General features: G+C 44.0%; 1 protein-coding gene across 10 annotated transcripts in view; it reads right to left on the reverse strand.

The window, feature by feature from the left end:
- The window catches only part of KIAA1217 (KIAA1217 ortholog), a 287017-nt gene that overhangs the window by 68764 nt on the left and 199159 nt on the right, over positions 1-19094 (reverse strand). Inside the window, exon 1 of one of the 10 annotated variants that reach the window (XM_035029507.1) lies at positions 14874-17163. The exons of 7 other annotated variants lie outside the window; for them this stretch is intronic. The gene's annotated coding sequence lies outside the window, so the exon portion shown is untranslated. Of the gene's footprint in view, positions 1-382; positions 2107-2391; positions 3580-14873; positions 17164-19094 lie in introns of those variants that run through there. 2 more of the 10 variants (XM_035029505.1, XM_035029508.1) reach the window with 2 other exon arrangements.

Consider the following 19094-nt stretch of genomic DNA (forward strand, 5'->3'; position numbering starts at 1 on the left):
ATATTTCATTTCTCCAAAACCCAGTGAGTTAAATCAAACATTGCTCATTTAGAAGTTTCTTGAATGTAAGGTAAGAAGGGGCAAAAATCTTAGAATTCTTTCTGGAAAGAAAAAAAAAAAACCTAGCATGCAAAATGTTTATTTCAAATCATTTTGGGAAACTGTCTCATGTAATCATGTCTCTTTGTGGACTATTTAAAATATATATATTCTTTGCGGAAAGGGAGTATTATGCACAGTTTATTGTATTTCAAACCCCACCCTTCCAAGTCTAGAATTTGTAAACATACCACTCAATCAGACCACACAATGAAGTAACCGGACAAAACTGAAAAGGATTCTTATGAGACTCTTTCATCCTCAGAGAATTAAAGCCACTTACTTTGTCTTAAGGAAATCACCTGTATTACTAATGCCGTGAAAAAAGCACATTGGCTCAGCTCCCAATTACGCGAGTCCTTTGTTTGCTGGCTTCATCTAAATCCTCAGTTCCACATTTGGGTATTTTAGACAGCTTTCTCTTCAGGGAAGAAATCGCAAAGGCCACAGATCCTTAAATGTTCCCAGCTTGAGTGTTTACAACCAGTGAAAACCATTTTGCTTTACCCAGTCTTCCGAGTGAGACTGTCACAGGCGTGGATGAAAAGTAGTCCTCCCCATGATAAGCCAATTTCTCCTCCCCTTGGAAATTAGTCACTGAGTAACCTCAGCTCACATCCAACCACAGGCTACCTCATGGGTGACTCAGGCCTTTAACAATTGCTTACATGGAAAACACACGCACCAACGAACAAACTCTGAGAGGCCTAGGTAAATGGGTTAACAGTGAAGGAAATACTACAAACTAGATTTGACCCAGGCAAACAGGATCCTTCCCAAGCAGACAAGCAGCCACCACAAAGGCGGCAGAAACCCCAGTACGCTCCTTACCACGTTGGGCCACCTCTCAGATTGTGTTCTGCTGGGAAAAACGAGAGAGACCAGCACCCTAACACTCATCCTGCGGCCAGACTTTTGAAGTGGGCGGACTGGCGAGCCAAGGAAACGTGAGCCTCTCCCCCTGGTTTAGACGAGCAGAAAGAAAACAGAAGGGTGATGAAGGAGGCTATTAATTAACCAGACTGGTTCTACCAAGCTGAACTCTGGGTGGCAGCCATGCAGCAGTCCCACACAGCACCACGCCAGTAGCTACTGCAATCCTTCAGGGACGCATACCTGAAAGGAGAGGGAAGGGAAGATGGGGGGCGGGGTGCAGCCAGGAGGGGATTCGAGAAGGAGAACAGAGGCCAGAGCCCGTCGGCCCCACCCTCAACAAGGTGGGTCCCGCCTGACGCGCCAGGCTGGGAGCCATCTCCAGGGACCCCCCCACCACTGATGTCAATGCAGCCGTTCCCTCGAAGGGGGGCGGGCGCGAGAAGGTGCGAGAAGGTGTGTGTGCCCGACAAGAAGTGGCTTGTGCCGTGCTGAGCAGAGGACAGGTATTAACGCATTGTTAACAAAGGTGAGGGAGGAAAAGCATTTCCGTAGCTGGGGGGCAGGCTCTGCTCCATCACCACCAAGCCTTCTGAGCCCTCAGGGACTGAGTGGGAAGCTCGAGGCTGGGCTCCCACTGGCCTCGCGCCCGAGCCCACGACCACGCTCTGGGAAGCCCGTGCATTTTTCAAACATTTTAAGGCTTTGAGAGGCTGTTCTCACTGCCCCAAAGAATTCCATGACGTCTCCCAGGTTCAAATCCCGTCCGCGGGGGGGGGGCCTTCTTCAGCAACTGTTTACTGTGTCCGCTTTGTGGTTACGAAGGGAGAGGGACCGCGGAGCATGGGACACCCCCACCCTCCTAGGATGTCTCCTTAGAAACGGTATTTGGACGAGGTGGTTGTAACGGATGCCACCGAAGAGGTGAGAAAAGAGCAGAAGGAAGCTGAAAACCCTTGTTTGGATTTTTGAATCGCATCAGCCAGGGTTACGTGATTCCTCACCAGAGAGGGCAAGCACACACCCTTGGCCCCTGACGCATCTGGCATGCATTGGGCCCGTGTGGTTTCTTCAGTCAAACACACGCTTTCCAGGAAAGGGGGATGTCGGGGCTTGTCTCCCTTGTCTGATTCAGCCACCATCCCACCCCTACCACCACGTCCCCAAAGACCTTAAGCGGCATGGCTCTCGTACTCATCGACCTGCCTGTAAGAATGAATGAATAGACGTGCAGCGCCGGGGTCACGCCGGCCCCCCGAAAACAGACGCACCGTGCTCCCACCGCTGTTTCACCAAGCGCGTCCCGCCGGACGCAGCCCAGGAGGAGCCCAGGCCCGCCGCGGCAGAGACTGGGGGCTTCCGCGGACCCTGCTGCCACGCAAGTCAGGGGGCTGCAAGGCCAGAGAGGGTACGGCTCACCTATCCCTCTCGTCCTTCCCATCCTGTTCAGAGCAATTTCCTTTCCCCTCCTCAATGCTTCGGGGCACGGTCTGGAGACCGCATGCAGGGCTTCGCCATTAGGAGGGCTGTAATTCCAGGCCAGGAGCTGGAAAGCGGGCCCAATCCTGTGGTGAATCAGGATGAGTTACGCCCTCTGCTAAGAAGCACGCAGGTCACGCTACAGGCCGGGGGCGGGGGGGTGGGGGGAGAGGGGTCACCCTCCTGAGGTCCTAGAGTCCCAGCTGGGGGACCAGGAAGGCTAATTTCCAGGGCCATATGCTGGTGCCGGGCGGGACTCGGCTTCACCTGTCTGGCTCGTGCTCTCCAGAGAACAGCTCACTCAGCCTAACTCAGGAAATTTGGCTCAGTCTGGGTGCGGTCCACCACTAATTCGCCGCACGCTGGGCCCTCTCTTCACCAGACCCTCCCCAGCATGACCTACCCTGGGATGCTACAGCCTCTGTGAATCTGTTCTTCCCAGCGGTGTATTAAGTGTTCTACTATCGATTCCCCTTCTTCCTTTCATTAACTGGCACCATAAGCAAAGTGGAAGCAATTTATTTCTTTTGAGGTAGTATTCAAAAAGAACATGCTAGTAAATATTCAGCATTACCTCAACAGGAAATAATTCTTATGCTCTGGTAAGGCTAACAGTCTTGTGAAATTTATTTCTATTTCCTCTCTCTCATTCATTTCTTTATTGGCTTTTTAAAAATTACATACGAAAAAAGGAAATCTAAAATGTGCTTATAAGCATGAAGGTGGCATTGTGAAGGGAAGTAATTATGATGTCGGAAAATCTCAAGTTCGTCTTGCTTACACTGTTAAAATTGGACAGACGGTCATTTGTGAGGTCTTAGCGAGACTATTAATGTTTCATTTGATCATAAATGGAATGTCTCCCAGACACGAGACAGACTGTTGCCAAAATTATTTAATTCTCAGGAAAGAGATGGTCCAGTCAGTGGTTAGCTGGTGGCTATATTTAAGATGAGCGTTATTCCCACAAATATTTTGACACGGGAAACTCCGCTGAGCTCTCCAGTATACCAGACCTGGCTGACTTAACACTGGACCCAATGGTGATTAAAGATCCGAGTCTGGGGCGTCTGGGTGGCTCAGTCGTTAAGCGTCTACCCTCGGCTCAGGTCATGATCCCAGGGTCCTGGGATCGAGTCCCACATCGGGCTCCCTGCTCGGCGGGAAGCCTGCTTCTCCCTCTCCCACTCCCCCTGCTTGTGTTCCTGCTCTCACTATCTCTCTGTCAAATAAATAAATAAAATCTTAAAAAAAAAAAATGATCCGAGTCTGGAACGGACTAAAGTAATGTTAAATAAATCATTTAACTTCCAAGCCACAGTCAGTAACTATGTGGAGCTGCAAGACAGATAAAAGAAAAATGTGCTTCTCTCACCTATACTCAATCTTGTTCTGGGATACTCCTGTATCATCCAGGCCAAGGACACCCTCCTTTTGTACCTAAAATAGTTACAGTTTGTAAAAGGGTATCTTCTTTCTACCACTTGTTACAGATAGTGCAAATAACTTCTCGAGTCTCATCTCCAGGCCTCTGCACATCCCCTCGGTAATGTATGGACACTATTCTTTTATACAGGACTCCCTTTTGGAGCTTCTAGATTGTTGCTAGTGGTTAAGTCGTTTCTGTCACCCAAATAAAACTTTTCAGTACCTTCGACTTTATTTTTCCTTTTATGACTGTTCTCTAAACTCCTATTTAGCTTGTCAACATGCACCCTGCAATATGTAAGACATTGCTCTGTTTACAGACAGCATTTCTTGTTCTATAAAGGATTTTAGATGGTGAGGCACACATACACACGATAATCACCCTGCAGTTTGCAGCTCACATAGGGCTTTCAACTGTGATTTTATTCCAAGGGCCTCAGAACTCCGTGAAATACACAGGTCAGGTGTTCCTATCCCCGTCTGATTGGTTAGGAAATGGAAGTGTAAGGAGTTAAGAACGTTGTCCAAGGACGCCTGGCTGGCTCAGTGGGTGGAGCATGCAAATCTTGATCTCAGGGCTGTGAGTTTGAGCCCCATTTTGGGTGTAGAGATGACTTAAAAATAAAATCTTAAGAGAAATAAAAGCAAGCAAGCAAGCAAGCAAAACTTGCCCAATGTCACATGGCGACAAAGCAGAGAAGTAACAAGAATGCTCATCTTCAGCCTCGCCACTGTGTCACTGCTTCTTTCACAGTTTAAGTGCGAAATCCCATGTCCTCCAGGACACCGCGAGCTGTTCTGAGAGGAATCCTGCCCCGCCCCCCGAGCCCCTCCTTGCAGGGACTACTAAGGGTTCATCTGCTTGAGCTCTGACCTTCAGTGTGCAGTGTGCTGAACTCTGCTGGAGAAGTTCCTCACCTCCATCACTCTCTGATTCAGATTTTCACAGCAAAGGAAAAGAACAGTAGGCATCTCAGTGGGCTTAGGATCTAATTACCTAGACGCTCTCTTGATTACTATTAGATTTTATCTACTTGCCTCAAAATAAGTTACACGTAGGGGCGTCTGGGTGGCTCAGTTGGTTAAGCATTCATCTCTTGATTTTGGTTCGGGTCACGATCTGGGCGGGGGTCGTAGGATCGAGCCCCATGTCGGGCTCCCCACTCAGCAGCAAGTCTGCTTCTCTCCCTCTCCCTCTGCCCCTCTCCTCTCTCTCTCTCTCTCTAAAATAAATAAATAAATCTTAAAAAAATTAGTTACATGCATGTTAGTATATATTATGTTTATATACATTACACTTCCATATACTTATATATTCTGTATCGCTAATTATCACTATGTAGATATCACTATGCCGCTAGTTATATATATGTAAACATGTATACACACACCCGTATATGTACACACACACACACACACACTTCCATTAGTCACAGACGCCAGATTACTTATGGGACAAAATGTCTAGGCATCATTTGATTAACATTCCTCACCACTCTGACTTCCACCCCAGTGCCGGGTGCCATTCCTGGGACCATACCTCTCAGGAGGTGCAGTAATCACTGGAAGATGCACTAAGTTTCCTGTCGCTGTATCCTCTGCCCCCTAACCTTTCACTAGGGAAACTGATTGAGTTGATTATGTTATCAGGTGGAAAAAGTTGACTCAACACTCCATAGCTTTAGGATGGTCCTAACAGTGTAAGAAGTTTTTTAAAAAAAATATTTCAGTTTGATGCTATAACACCTCCTCACCATATCTCAACTTAAACAGCAAAGTGATGACAATCTATGTAGGATTTTAGGCCCTACAGCCACAGCTTAATGACAGGTATTTTTCAGTAGAGAAAATGGTGGTGAACAAATTGATGAGTGGGGGATATCGAGCTGGAAACGGAATGGTCCTTCATTCCCGGTCTGTCACTGTCCTGTCACATCCTGGAACTCCCGTGGTGGTGTCCGAGCAGTCCTTGTGTCCTAACACCCAGTGTTCCCTGGTAGGTGTCACCTCTTGGGGTCCACTCCATGTCCCTCTGCACCTCTCTTTCTTTCCTCACAGCTTTTCTGGAAATCGACCCTGCGGACCCAGGTTACAATCATGGCCCTTCTCACTGCATCACCCCCCACCTGTTTTCATGTCAATCAAAGCAGGACATGTGCTGGCTCTGTGACCAAGTAATAGAACAAACACACAATATGAGGTGAGTTATGTCAGCAGAGCTCCAGTTTAAAAGGGGATTTTATAGGTAGCCTCTGATGAGAAGTTTTTTAGTTGTGCTGTTATTGTGACCTTCGGCTAAACAATATTAGCTAATGTGTCAAAAGCAGCAAGGAACACGGGAGGGAAGAGCCCCAGAGGATTACGCTGAAGGACAATAATTCACAAATCCACCAAGTTCAACTCGCCCTCAAAAGAAACATGAAAAACAACAATGCAGATCCAGATCAAAACAGACCGTGTGCCAATTCTTCGTGGGTTCAGAAGAGCCAAGTGCTCTCCTTGCTTCTGGTTTCGAAACCAGAAGAGGCTCCATGGGTATTCCAGGTGTACTGAGTGTGTGAACTGAGAAACTTCTCTCGTGTCAGACTGAAAATAGACGCCATCTGTTGCACAGTTATAGAGGCTCATCCATTTTCCCAGTTCTCAGTAGTTATGAAAAAATCTAAAAGATTTCAGGTTTATAAATTAAATGAATAGACCTTTGAAAACGCATCTGTTTTCCTTGGGTTTGACGGGAGTCTGTGGCAAAGAACATGAGAGCACCTGCTAGTTTGGACCAAGCCAGTGGCCCCGAATGCCCCCAATTTGGGGTGTCTTCCCGCAGTCCATGCAGCATGGCGGGACCTGCCTTCTGATCCAGATGTTAACATCAGGTTCACTATATATATATATATATAAACAAGAAGTCTGATCTAGATGGTCTCTAAACTATCCCATTCTGTGCATCCATGGAATAGTTACTGAACAGCCCTAGGCATACAAAGCCCGGAGTTAAGGTCAACGAGGGAACAAGGATCTTTAAGACAGACTTCTTACCTTTTAAGAGCTTACATTCTAGTAGGGATTATGAGGCATGTACATGAATATTCAAAATCAGACAAGCAAGAATAACTCTGGCAAGTGTTAAATGAGTACAATACACAAATACTCTCGGAATCTGTACAAGAGTAAGATTCTTCTGGCTGGAGAGTTGAGGAACACTTCTCTGAAGAGGTGAGATTTAAATGAATCCATAAATTATGAGTAGAATTTCAGGAGATAAGGAAGAAAAAGGTTGCTTTGTTAGGTAGTCCAGGCAGGAAGGAAGGCACGATTAGAGACCAGAGTGGTGGATGCCAAGTACCCTGGGGGAACAGGTAGGCCTCTCACCCAAACAACAAAGGGTTCTCCAAAGTCAACATACATCAGAATCAGTCCGAGCACTTGCTCAAACACAGACGAATGAGCCCCATGTCCAGAGTGTCTGATAGAACAGGTCTGAGAATCTGCATTTCTAACAGGTCCCCACGTGCTGTTGAGCTGCTGGTCCCCGGAACTTCTTTAAGAACCACAGCTCTAGGGAGCAGAGGGGAGTGGTAAGCTCACATCAAAAGCTCCATTCCACGGTGGGTTTGGTTAAATCCTAATTCCGAAAACTGACCTTACTAAACTTTGGGTGGCGATGATAATTACCTAGCATTTCTCTATAAATAAATATTTTCATCTAAATCTGCCCAGAGAAGATGGAAAGATAGCAAGGGAACTGTTTGGAGACTTCCTATTTACCAAATGCTTTCCGCAATTACCTCATGTAATTCCCAGCAGATTCCCACCAGATGAACATTATGATCCCCATTTTACAGATGAGGAACTGGGGCCCAGCGACATCAAGAGTCCTACCCAAAGGCAAATAACAGGGTCAGGATCTATGAAGGGCCAGAAAAATGTTATACTGTAGCGGTAAGAAATCAGTGTAGAGGCTTGATCTTCTCTGAACCCTCTTCAAAGGAAGGCAGTGGGTCAAGGATCACTGAGATCAGTATTCTTTCCATCTCAAATCAGGTTCAGAAATACCTGAACAGAGTCATCAGTATTGAAGGTTGCAGAGACACAAGAGAACAGTAATGTGCTCCATTTCAAAGGAATACCTTCGTGTTTTCAGTTCAAATATCCAGTCGGTCAGCCAGGAAGCCAGTGGACATGGCTTGGAAATCTGAGATGGTCAGCAAAACCACCACTTCTCCTTATTTGGAGAACTAACAGCCTCAAAGACAAGCAGTTTGGGAGTCGTGCATACCCCAAGGCTGGGCTTGGCAAGCCTCTCCGCCCACGCCCTGCCCGGCCTTGCCCTTGCTCAACAGCTGGGGGAGGTTAGCCAGCCACTGCAGCTTCCCCACTCGGTTCCAACGCTGCCCGAAGCCGCCTCCTCGGAGATGAGATCTGCTTCCCACCGTGTCCCAAGGACGGCCGGACTGGGAACATTCCTACACTCGAGGGCAGCCCTGCATTCCTGAATCTGAGTAGCTCCCGAGAAACAAACGTAGGGCTACAGGCTCAGTGACCCCACGTAAAGAAGTCACCATCCAGGTGATAAAGTGCCCACCTCGGGCCAGGGGGCAGACACAGTCTAGTTGTCCCCCCTCCCCCAAAACACTGAAAGGAAAGAATCCTCTGCCACACAGGAGGCAAGGCAGGTGAAGAAAATGCTCTGTGATCCGTGGAGCCTTTCAAAGCTCATGACTAGCGGCCAGAGCGTCCAACTCACTTCAAGGAGAAACAGGCTCCATCCATGTTGACCCCCAAGGAGCTCATCTTCCCCCACGGCCCGACCCAGCCTCAGTCTTCTTCTTCCTCTTCTTTGTATTAGCCTTTCCCTTACTTGTCTTCCTTCTTTGAAAAGTGACACGGGGACACACTTTCTCCCAGACAGGATAGGAAGACATGGGTGAATAAACAGACAGAGGGAGTTTCTTCCCATTCGCACTGTGAGGTGCTTCACATCACTGGCTTCATTCTGATGACCCTCATCATCCTCAACTTCTCCTTCGATAGACTGCAGTCTACAAACTGGTTTCCCCCCTCAAATTGCTTAAAGGTCGAATCATCCTCTTCCATCAGCACTCCTCCCCACCATGGTGGCCAAGGAAGGCGGTGGGTTGTGGAGGAAGGAGCACTGGGTTATGAATGAAAAGACTGTTTCTCCTCTGAGGAGCTCCTTGTTTGTGGTCTCACTGCCATGACCGTGGCTCTGCCTCCGGACTTTTCTGAGCCTCTGGCTCTGCTGCTATGCAGCTTCAGGAACACCTTCTGTGCTCACCCTCCTCGTTCTGTGAACTTCAAGTGAGCTGAATCATTCTTGTATGACTCTCGCATGTGGAGAAATGTGATCGGCATGGTTCTTATTAAAATCGCTCACAAGCGTGCATGGGCTCACTCAAATTAGGGCAAAATGAATAGAATGGATAATATTCACTTTAATATATTCATAGGGGTGTGATGAGAAGGACACACTCTCCTTTTGAGAGGCAAGAGCTCACGGGAAGATAAAACAGATTCTGAAAGTAGGAATGCCATGCTGTATTATATTCTAAAGACAAAGGTCCAGTTATATGCTGGGGGCTCCCATGTAAGAAAGTGCTTTTCCTCATTCCCATTCCCGAATTGGCGATTCTGAAGCCAGATCAGGCTAGATAAAAGATTTCCAATCCACTTTATAAGGATATGACAAGTATACTCAAATATCACTTATTTCTAAAAATTATGGGATGGGTGATTACCGGCATCTCTGCTTTAGGTCCTTCTCCTTCCCTTCCCATCTTACCACCTGCAAGTGCCTCTCTCCGGGAATGAAGCGCGCCTGTCGCCAGAATTAAAGTTTTGGTTGATGAGGGTAAGGCTGAACCAATTAGCTAAACACAAGTTTCTGGATGCTCTTAGAATTTCAATTACATTGTCCATTCTAGTCCTGTCCCACTTTTATATTAAAAATAGTAAAATCTGTGTGCTTTAGGATAGCTCCTTGATAGAAAAACATTTAAAACATTTATCTTGCCGTATTGCTCAAAAAATAGTTTTTGGCTTTCCTTTCTCTCTCTCCCTTTTCTTCTTTCTTTCTTTCTTTTTTTTTTTTTTGGTATAGCGAAGTGTGGCAATTTACTTATTTGTTTTTTGCAGAGTGTGATTTAATGTAAATATAGAAATGCTGTTATTGAACTTACATGTCGAGATGGCCTTACACATACGTTCACTGTATCTACATTTAAAATGCAAAAAAAGGTTTGGGTGGTTTTTTTAGTATTAAATGCGTTATATATAGAAGCTCCTATCTCTGGATAAAAATTTTCTGTCAAAATAAAAAAAATATATCAGAATACCACATTTGACTAATTTTTATGCTCTAGTCACAGAGTGATACTGAATAATAGAAACTTATTAGCATTTCACTAAATTTCTTCAGATCATTGTTACGAATAATAAAAATACAGAAACATTTTAAAACAACATATTTCAGGCTTAAAATGGTCAGATTAACATAATTATAGCCTTAGGTGGCCAACAGTGGCACATTTCTCATTTTCATGAGAACGCAGAGGTTCTCCCAGATCGCAAGCTAATAGGCTCCTTGGTCTAAATATATACAATAAAATCTAAAGCAAATTTCCGAAGCATTAAGATCGGAACCCTGGAGATATCTAGTAAGTAATTTGCACCGCAGTGGCACAGAGTTTTTTGTTTTGCTGTTACACAGCTGCTAGGAAATATTTTTAGATTTGCTTTTAAAGGCAAGCAAAAATGGTATCCACTGTGTAGATATGTATCCAGAATGTTCCCGCAGTCCCTACTGCGAGGAGTCCACCATGTACAGAATGTTCTCTCCGTCGCCTTCCTTCTTGTAAGTCAGTGCAAGGAACAGTCCTAGATGCTCACTCTAGACGAAGCTATCAGACCCTGACCATGACACCCAAGGCTTTGGAGGCTTGCTTTATGAAAAACATGCACTGAAGTTTAAACAGGTCCCTGCTAATTCTGAATTACCTCATCATTGACATCGTTACGATTTCTTATTGTTGTTTGGGTTTTTGTTTAGCGGCTCTTCCTGTAATATCAAGGGCAAATGAAAATGTACCGGTTCAAAGAGTTAAATCAGAACAAGGAAAAGCATGAACTTTGATTTCGCAGGAAAAGAAAAAAAAAAGTAAAGAAAGAAATCAAGTACATGTGTCGATCAACCAACTGAGGGAAACATATTTTCTGTATTTCAGGAATATGGAGTGAGTTAGTGCTGCCCCACGATGAGAAGGCATCCTCTGGCTTAAACACACATTGGACAGTCACACCTTTTATCTGGAGAGGCCTCAAATAAATAAATCTGCACAGAAATAATTAATGAACAGCTCTTCTTTTGGGCCAAAAAACAAGGTGCTGGAGTTCTTGAGAAGCCTTAAACAAGAATTAGTTTTGATTCTGATGTCGAAACGGCTCATTTTTCTCAGTGACACAATCTTTAATGACATTTTGCTCTGTCTTCACAAGTCCCTGACTGATCTTTTGTCTTAAAGCCTTGGTTTTTACACTATTCACCACTTTGGCCATTTCCTCACACCCACTGTGTTATTACACATTTAATGGTTTTCTTTAAGTCCAGTTTAAATTGACTTTTTTTCTTTTACTTACTGTGATGAAGCAGTAATATTCATTAACTCTCCATTCTTTGTGCTGCTTACTTCTCTATTACTCATGAAGACATTACATGATTATTAAAATTTAAAAACCTGTTTTTCTACCTGCCACCGAAAATCACCGGTTCCGAGTGAAAAACAACTCTGAAAGTCATCTGAGCAGTAATACGTTAGTGTTTCAAGCAACGTCACGGCAGGGGCCATTTTCCTTAGCATGGAGGCTGACTTTTAAAAATGATGTTATAATACTACACAAGCCTTTTAAGCCAATATGTACTGTTTTATTCAAAGCATCTCATAATTTGAAGCAGTTGCTGTTTTTCAGTCGACTTGACGGCTTATTCTCCTTCAATAAAAATACTGGATCATCTAAATCTGGTTAGTTCATAATCCATTTATTTTTGGTCCAGGCCCATGCATTTCCAATTAATGAGCCCTGGTCCCACTACAGACATGCGCTGCGATGGAGAGGAGGTGAAGCCCAGCTTTATTCATCTACAACAATGGCTGGCTACGAGAAGGCAGACAGACAACATTTTCCGAGATCAATCAAGTGGGACCCAGAGGGGCCAGAACGAAAGCAGGGAAGCACTGGAGATGGGCAAAGGCTGGCCTAAGGGACAGGCAGGCTTGGGCTCTGGCCCTATGTTTGTCCCATCCTTATTTTGTGATCTTGTCATCCCAAGTCATTCCAACCATGCTAGGCCTCCTGAGTCTCACTGACAGGCGAGAGGTTATAAAAGATGATGTCTAGGGCCTTCTTTCCACCTCTGAAACCCCATGATTCTAAATAAGTCAGGCCTGTTTCTTGAGGTTGCACCAACTAGGTACCTCCTAGTCACAAATGTACGGTAGCAGACAGAGTCTTGCCCCTGCAAATTATGCGCAGGCAAAGGAATCGCTGACCTGATGGGGAGAAAAACAGGGCAGAGAGGAAACATCTTACCACCAGGTGGTATGTACCTTAAAAACATTTGTCTTCTCTGTAAAAAACTAATGTGTGCCCCCCCAAAATAATTTAAATAAAAGTAACACCTACTCACCTGAGAAATTTTAGAAAAAGTGTAAAGTGAAGAACAGTCACCTGGAAACCCTCTATAGGGCAAGATCCTGGACAGAGGGAGCCTGCCTGAATGGGATCAGAAACAATTTCCTAGAGTCTGAGTTACCTCGATGGGGACCCACAGAGAAGACAGAAAAGCAAAACCCCAGGAAGAAAATAGCATGTAGGTGCAAGGGTTACAACCTGAAAATACCAGGACATATGCTCCCAGTCAAAGGCAATTTCTGCTAACTTGCGTATTTACAAGAGCCAAGAAAAGGGATGTGGTTTGGATATCAAAGGGCAGGGATTGTAGGGTAAACCTCTCCCGAACTCTCCAGCACTGGCACAGAACTCTTTGGGAATGACCCCACTACCTGCCAAAGGAAGGTCCTGTTCCAATGGACTTTCAGTTGAGTTGGCTGTTCACCAGCCCTGGATTTTATGCAGAAATGGGGTTGGACGCTAGCTGTGTTGGTCCTAAAGCCCAAGCGCAGGGCTGCTATGAGCAGCTGTATCTCCTGTTGACTCTGTTGGCAATAATTACGTCGCATCACAAGTCACTGGGATGTTTCTGTGGCCGAGTGGATGCCTCAGTCTCCGGGAGGGGGTAGGGAGAGCCCCAGTCCCTGGTCCCGATGCTAGCTCCACTAGCTGTGCTAACTCCAGAACCCTCCACCTTCGACGTTATTCCATGTTCTTCCTGTCCTCCTCCCAATGGCTCCGCCGAAAGTCTGACAGGCTGGAGCCTGACATGTAGGCAGTTCTCTATTCAAAGACATTTTCTCACTTCCAGATCGAGCTCACGAATAAGCTCCCTGCTCTGGGGCCACGAAAACAGTTTTCCAGCAACACAGCACATGAAGCAAAGAAGGAAGGAGCAAAGAGGAAAGGGTAGTTTGCCTAAAACTCTCCCCACGCTATGTACTGTTTACCATTCTCATTTCACGCCGGGGAAGTTGTCATCAAGTCTCTGGAAAGACAACCAGTCTGATACTAGGTTTTGGATGCTACACTGTATCTCAGCCAACCAACCAACCAACCAATCAACCAACCAACCAATCAACCAACCAACCAACCAACCAACCAACCAACCAACCAGCCAACCAAAAAAAAAAAACCCTCCAAAAGTGTACAAAATAATTTCTCTTGAGTTAAAAAAGCATTGCTTATTTGTAATTATTCCTTTCAAATTAAGTTGTCTGTATCTGATTCCAGACTTGGAGTTCCTGGCTACTGGTAAGAGAGTTGGTCTGGGTTTGAACTCCAGCTTTGCCACTTGCTACGGTGTGATCTTCTTAATTTTTTGGCCTCGGTTTTCCAATCAAAAAATGAGTCTACTTGTACCTATGAAGTCGAGTTATTCTGATGACTACATGAAATAATACATATTATTGAGACCACATTAGATAACAACTTTTCATGCACATGAACTCATCTCCGAATCGGGATAAAGGTATCCACAGGAATATGGATAAGCAGATCCATGCACATGTGAACCTTTAAAGGGAAACAGACTGATTTAAAAGGACACTGCTCTACAGAATTCCTTTTTAAAAAATGCAAAATATTGTGACCTAACTATTGCAAGAATAAGACAAAATAGTCATCTCAAGTACATATAATTTCTGCCAAAGCCTTTTTTCAAGCAGTCATTAAGCCTGATAAAATAGGATTATATCTGTTATATAAAATTGTAGAAGTTTTAAATGTTACTCATAAAGCTTACAATGATATTTCTTTTAAAAAAGTAAAAACCGAGACACAAGAGCTATTTGTAATTTAAAATTGAAAGTGTTTTTCACAAGGAAAAAACAATAAATAATTTTCCCTAGGATGTTGAAGGACACATACTCAGGTCCCCCTCCCACTGTTATCACATCTTCAAATTTTCTACATTTGTTTCAGAAACTAAATGTGAAGTCAACATCTTCATGAAAACACTGAAAATGGTCACAAAACACATACATCAGTGAGATCTGCACTAGCAGATAATGCTGACACCTTAAATCCTTTTTAAATTATAAGGTTACACAGAAACTATCACAGGATTTATAGATGGAAGACAGCCGAACATAATTTAAATGGCTTTTTAAAAAACAGACTATCGCCAATCACAAAGAAGTTTCCTTCTAAGCAGTGTGTTAAGAAGTGAAAATTAAAAACCTGGAATTTTAATTCCTCACTGAATTGAACTGAAATACGGAAGACCTGACTCAGTTGAAGGCAAATGTCCCACAGCATGACAAAAACACTCTGAAAATTGTATTTTGTTATAAAGGTACAGTTCTTACCTTACATCTTCTGTGACCCTTTCTCTTCTAGAAGAAACTTTCTAGACTTGCAGAGACCTTGAAACCAGCCATCTCTCGAAGGCTTCCAGCTCTGCCTGTCTTTATGGTGACTAAATGCAAGGCTTGGGGTTTTTTTTTACAGAAGGAAGCTTTTAGTCAAAATACGTGGTTTAAAGGAGCAGTATCCACCCTTGTTAAAACCATTTCACGGACATTCAGAGGTTTTGTTTCTACTCTATGAAAGTTAAATCTGAGTAGGAAGGCATTTTTCCTGTCCCGGAAATCAGCATAACTAAAACCAATGCTTAGCTAACGAGAAATGTTTCTTCCATGTGTTCCGTCTGGCAGAAACTGCAAGCCATATCAAGGAAACACGTGATGTTTATAAATACAATATGGCTCATGTTGTCATAACCTCTCAATGACAAAAAAAAAAAAAAAGTGCAAGGAAAAGCAAGAAGCCACACAGCAGGAAAGATGAGATTTGTATCACTTGGAAGCTGCATATCAGATGTGCGTATATTAGCCTTTCTTGCTTCTTAGAAAATAAAATAAAGTCCAACTGGAAGCAGCTAGGGAGGGAGAAAATATCCCCCGTGTCCTGGATAGCCACTGTATTCAAATGTGTTTGCCTCGCTAATCATTTCAAGACGAGTAATTCCTTACCAATGGTAATGTAAACATCTTTTTGCCTGTCAGAAAAGCATGATATAAAGGGGGCATAATTAGATACATCACTCAAGTGAGTTCCCTTGTGTTAACTCAAGCAAATAATAGAATGGAAGCAAGGATTTCACAGAGCCTGGAACTGATGTGGAAACATCCAGATGTCTGTATCACGACTGGTTATGCACTTGTGGATTATTGACTTCGGACCTTCTGCTGGATTCAAAGATGTGTGAGGGCAGTTACCACACTTGCTCACTATTTTATCTTCAGAATCTTGCACAAGAGCCAGAATCAGAGGAAGGGTGCGGGCACATAATGTTTGGGTGAGTGAACCGGTGAACCTCGGAGCTAGGTTAACTGGTCTAAAGTCATCAGTCCTACTTTGTGAGTTTGGAGTATTTGGAGTATCCAATAGGAAAACACTGACTAAACTCAATCTACAAGTAAGATTTGTCCAACTGAGTTATAAATACAGCAAAACAAGATCTGTCTTATTTAATTTAGTATCCAGAGGTTAGCTTACTTTGTACCACAGGTGAATTTAACTCCTGAAAAGAAATTTTTTAAAAAGCAGATATGTATGCTTTTCTGACAATCACTTGTTTCAATCTGACCAATCTGTTATTCTCATCTTAAACTTGAGGGTTACTAACTGCTGTAAAGTTATATTGATAGGATGAGGAATTTGTTAGGACAGGCAGATATTCTTATTTCTCATTTTGGTCAGGAACTACCACTGAGATAAGCTCGGGAATGTGTTGCAAACTCAAATGTTCACCATTTATATTTACAAATCATTGTACTGATCTCAGCAAAGAGGGCATTAACTGAAAGTCTGTGACAGGAAAAGTGCTGAAGCTGAACCTCATTTTTATCCAGACAGTTAAGGAGAATTTCCTCATTGTTGGAGGGAAACACAGGGAGCAGGAAGATGAACTGAATGGGAACTTCACCCCAAAAGAAGCTAAGGGTTGAAAAAGAACTGAAGGTGTGTCCATGGCAGGCAGGAAAAGGTGAGTGCGCCAAGGGAGGGAGGTAGACAGGCAAGGTTCTGGGGAGGTTCAGAGAGGCTTGGAAAAGGGAGGAGGTAAGGAAGTCTTGATGAAGATGGTAGCTTTTGAATTAGGTCTTCACACATGGGTGGAACACGGACACTGACGGAGAAGGCAGCAGAGTGGGGAAGGACGGTCATGACCACCAAAGGGAGCAAGAAGGCCAGTTCTTGGAGTTGGCCTGCCTGGCTCCTAATCCAATTCCACACAGAAGAGCTGTGTGGCTTCGAGCAAGTTCCCTAACCTCTCTGATCTTCAGCTCCCACATCTAAAACCGGGGATAACAAGAATTCCCCTCACACTGGGTTGTTTTGGAAATCAAATGAGAATGAATACAAGCACAATGCTCAGTGCAGAACCTGGCCTGGAATTGGTATATTTTGAATGCTAGTCATTAATACCACGGTCACTGGTGGTGGGTCAAGGAGAAGAACTGTGAATGACTGAAAGAGGATTAGCTAGGAGTATTTCCAGAAACTTCCATTTCTATGGGATTCTCTTCTCTTCCATTTCTTTTTATTTTATTTATTTATTTGAGAGAGAGAGAGAGAGAGCACAAGCAGGTGGAGGGGCACAGGGAGAGGGAGAAACAGACTTACTGCTGAGCAGGGAGCCTGATGCGGGACTCAATCCCAGGACCCTGGGATCCTGACCTGAGCTGAAGGCAGATGCTTAACCACCTGAGCCACAGAGGCGCTCCTCTTCTCTTCCATTTCTACAGGGTTACTTTATCCCTCCCCAAATCCCAGAACCCTCCTCTCAACCAGAACACTGCCCCATGGAAAAAAGAGCTCTAAGGCATAGACATTTAGATATACATACTAAATGACATATACTTCTTCTTCTTTCATTTTTTTAGGGGGTGGTTGGAGGTATCTTTTTAGCCTGGTCAAAAGAGAACAAAATGGAACAAAGTTAAATATAAAAAGCTGCTATGAAATAGACACATAACAGAGTTAAGTGAAACAAATATTAAGAAAGGATATTTTATGGGCTCTAAAATCTCATTAGGAGCATCATTTCAAAACTTGAAAAACTTTAATAGAAATATCAAGGAAGGGAGGCTACAGCTGAATAGAGAGAATCAGAAAGAACTGGGTTCAATTCCAATGTCTGACATTTACCAGCTGCGTGGGCCTGGGAAACACTCATTGCCCTCAGCTGCATCATCGATAAAAATGGAGTCAGTATACCCCCTTGGTGGAGTTATTGACTAATCAGTATGTAATAAAGTATTTAACACATTGCCTGCTGTGTAGATACAAAAAGGGCTGTTATCTTACATCCAGAAAAACAATGGTCTAGAATGAATACTATTCGTACTCTGTCTCCTGACTCCACAGAGAAATGAATAGAATTCACAGAAATTATTACCATCTTGCCCCCCCCCCCCAAGTCAAAGTGGAGCATCTGACAAAAAGATGAAAGTAGGAAAACCAAAAAGAGAGGCCAGGAACGAAGCCAACACACAAAATGCACGCCGCGAAGGCCTATACGCTTGTTGTGGGCGGGCCACACATTTAATTCTAAGCTTTAGAGTAGCAACACAAAGAGGGAAAATGATCACTTTCAAGATTCAAAGTGTCCATATGACAGAAATAAACCAGGAAAAGTGCAACTATTTCTGGTGATGAGAACAGAGGTATTTTTACAGTGGGTTCTCGTTAATGACGGAAAATGAATAATACAGCAATCGCGGCACTATGGTTTTAGTAGTCTGTGCGTGCTGGGTTTACGCTCACCGTGGTTAAGACGTTGCAGCTGACTTTGGGAGGGATACAGAGATAAACACGAGACGGTTTGCACCTTTGGAGAATTTACAGTCTTGCCGATGAGATGCACATGCATCTAAATGGTTATAACACCAGAACAACATGCCACATGCCCCCAGATGGGAAAGATGAATTCTGCCAGAGCATTAGGGGAAGCTTCGTTCAAGTAGGTGGTCTTTTATTTGGCCTTGAAAACAAGTTTTTATGTTTTATCATCTCGATATGGAAATTTTCAACCACTCGGAAACAGAAGAGAAAATCTGATGAACTCCCATCATCCATCTGTGACATTTTTCCGCAGTTTACCAATTTTGTTTCACCTATGTCTGCTTTTTTGGTTTACTCTGTTAGGATGTTTTTAAGCAAATCCCATTCATCGTGTCATTTAGCCTCTAAATACTTAGTAAGTCTCATTTTGCAAAACATAACCACCAAGCCATTATTTTACCCAATGGAATGACCAGTTATCCCTTAACATCACCTGATTCCTTTTTTCTTTAAAGGTTTTATTTATGTATTTGAGAGAAAGACAGAATGAGTGGAGAAGGGCAGAGGGAGGGGGAGAAAGAATGTAAAGCAGACTCCACACTGAGCACAGAGCCCAACTCGGGGTTTGATCCCATGACCTCAAGATCATGACCTGAGCCGAAACCAAGAGTCAGACACTTAACTGACTGAGCCACACAGGTGCCCCAACATCACCTGATTCTTAACCCATGTTCAAATTT

The sequence above is a fragment of the Mirounga leonina genome, unplaced genomic scaffold (assembly GCF_011800145.1).
Source record: "Mirounga leonina isolate KUSES-001 unplaced genomic scaffold, KU_Mleo_1.0 Mir_242, whole genome shotgun sequence".
Classification (NCBI taxonomy): domain Eukaryota; kingdom Metazoa; phylum Chordata; class Mammalia; order Carnivora; family Phocidae; genus Mirounga; species Mirounga leonina.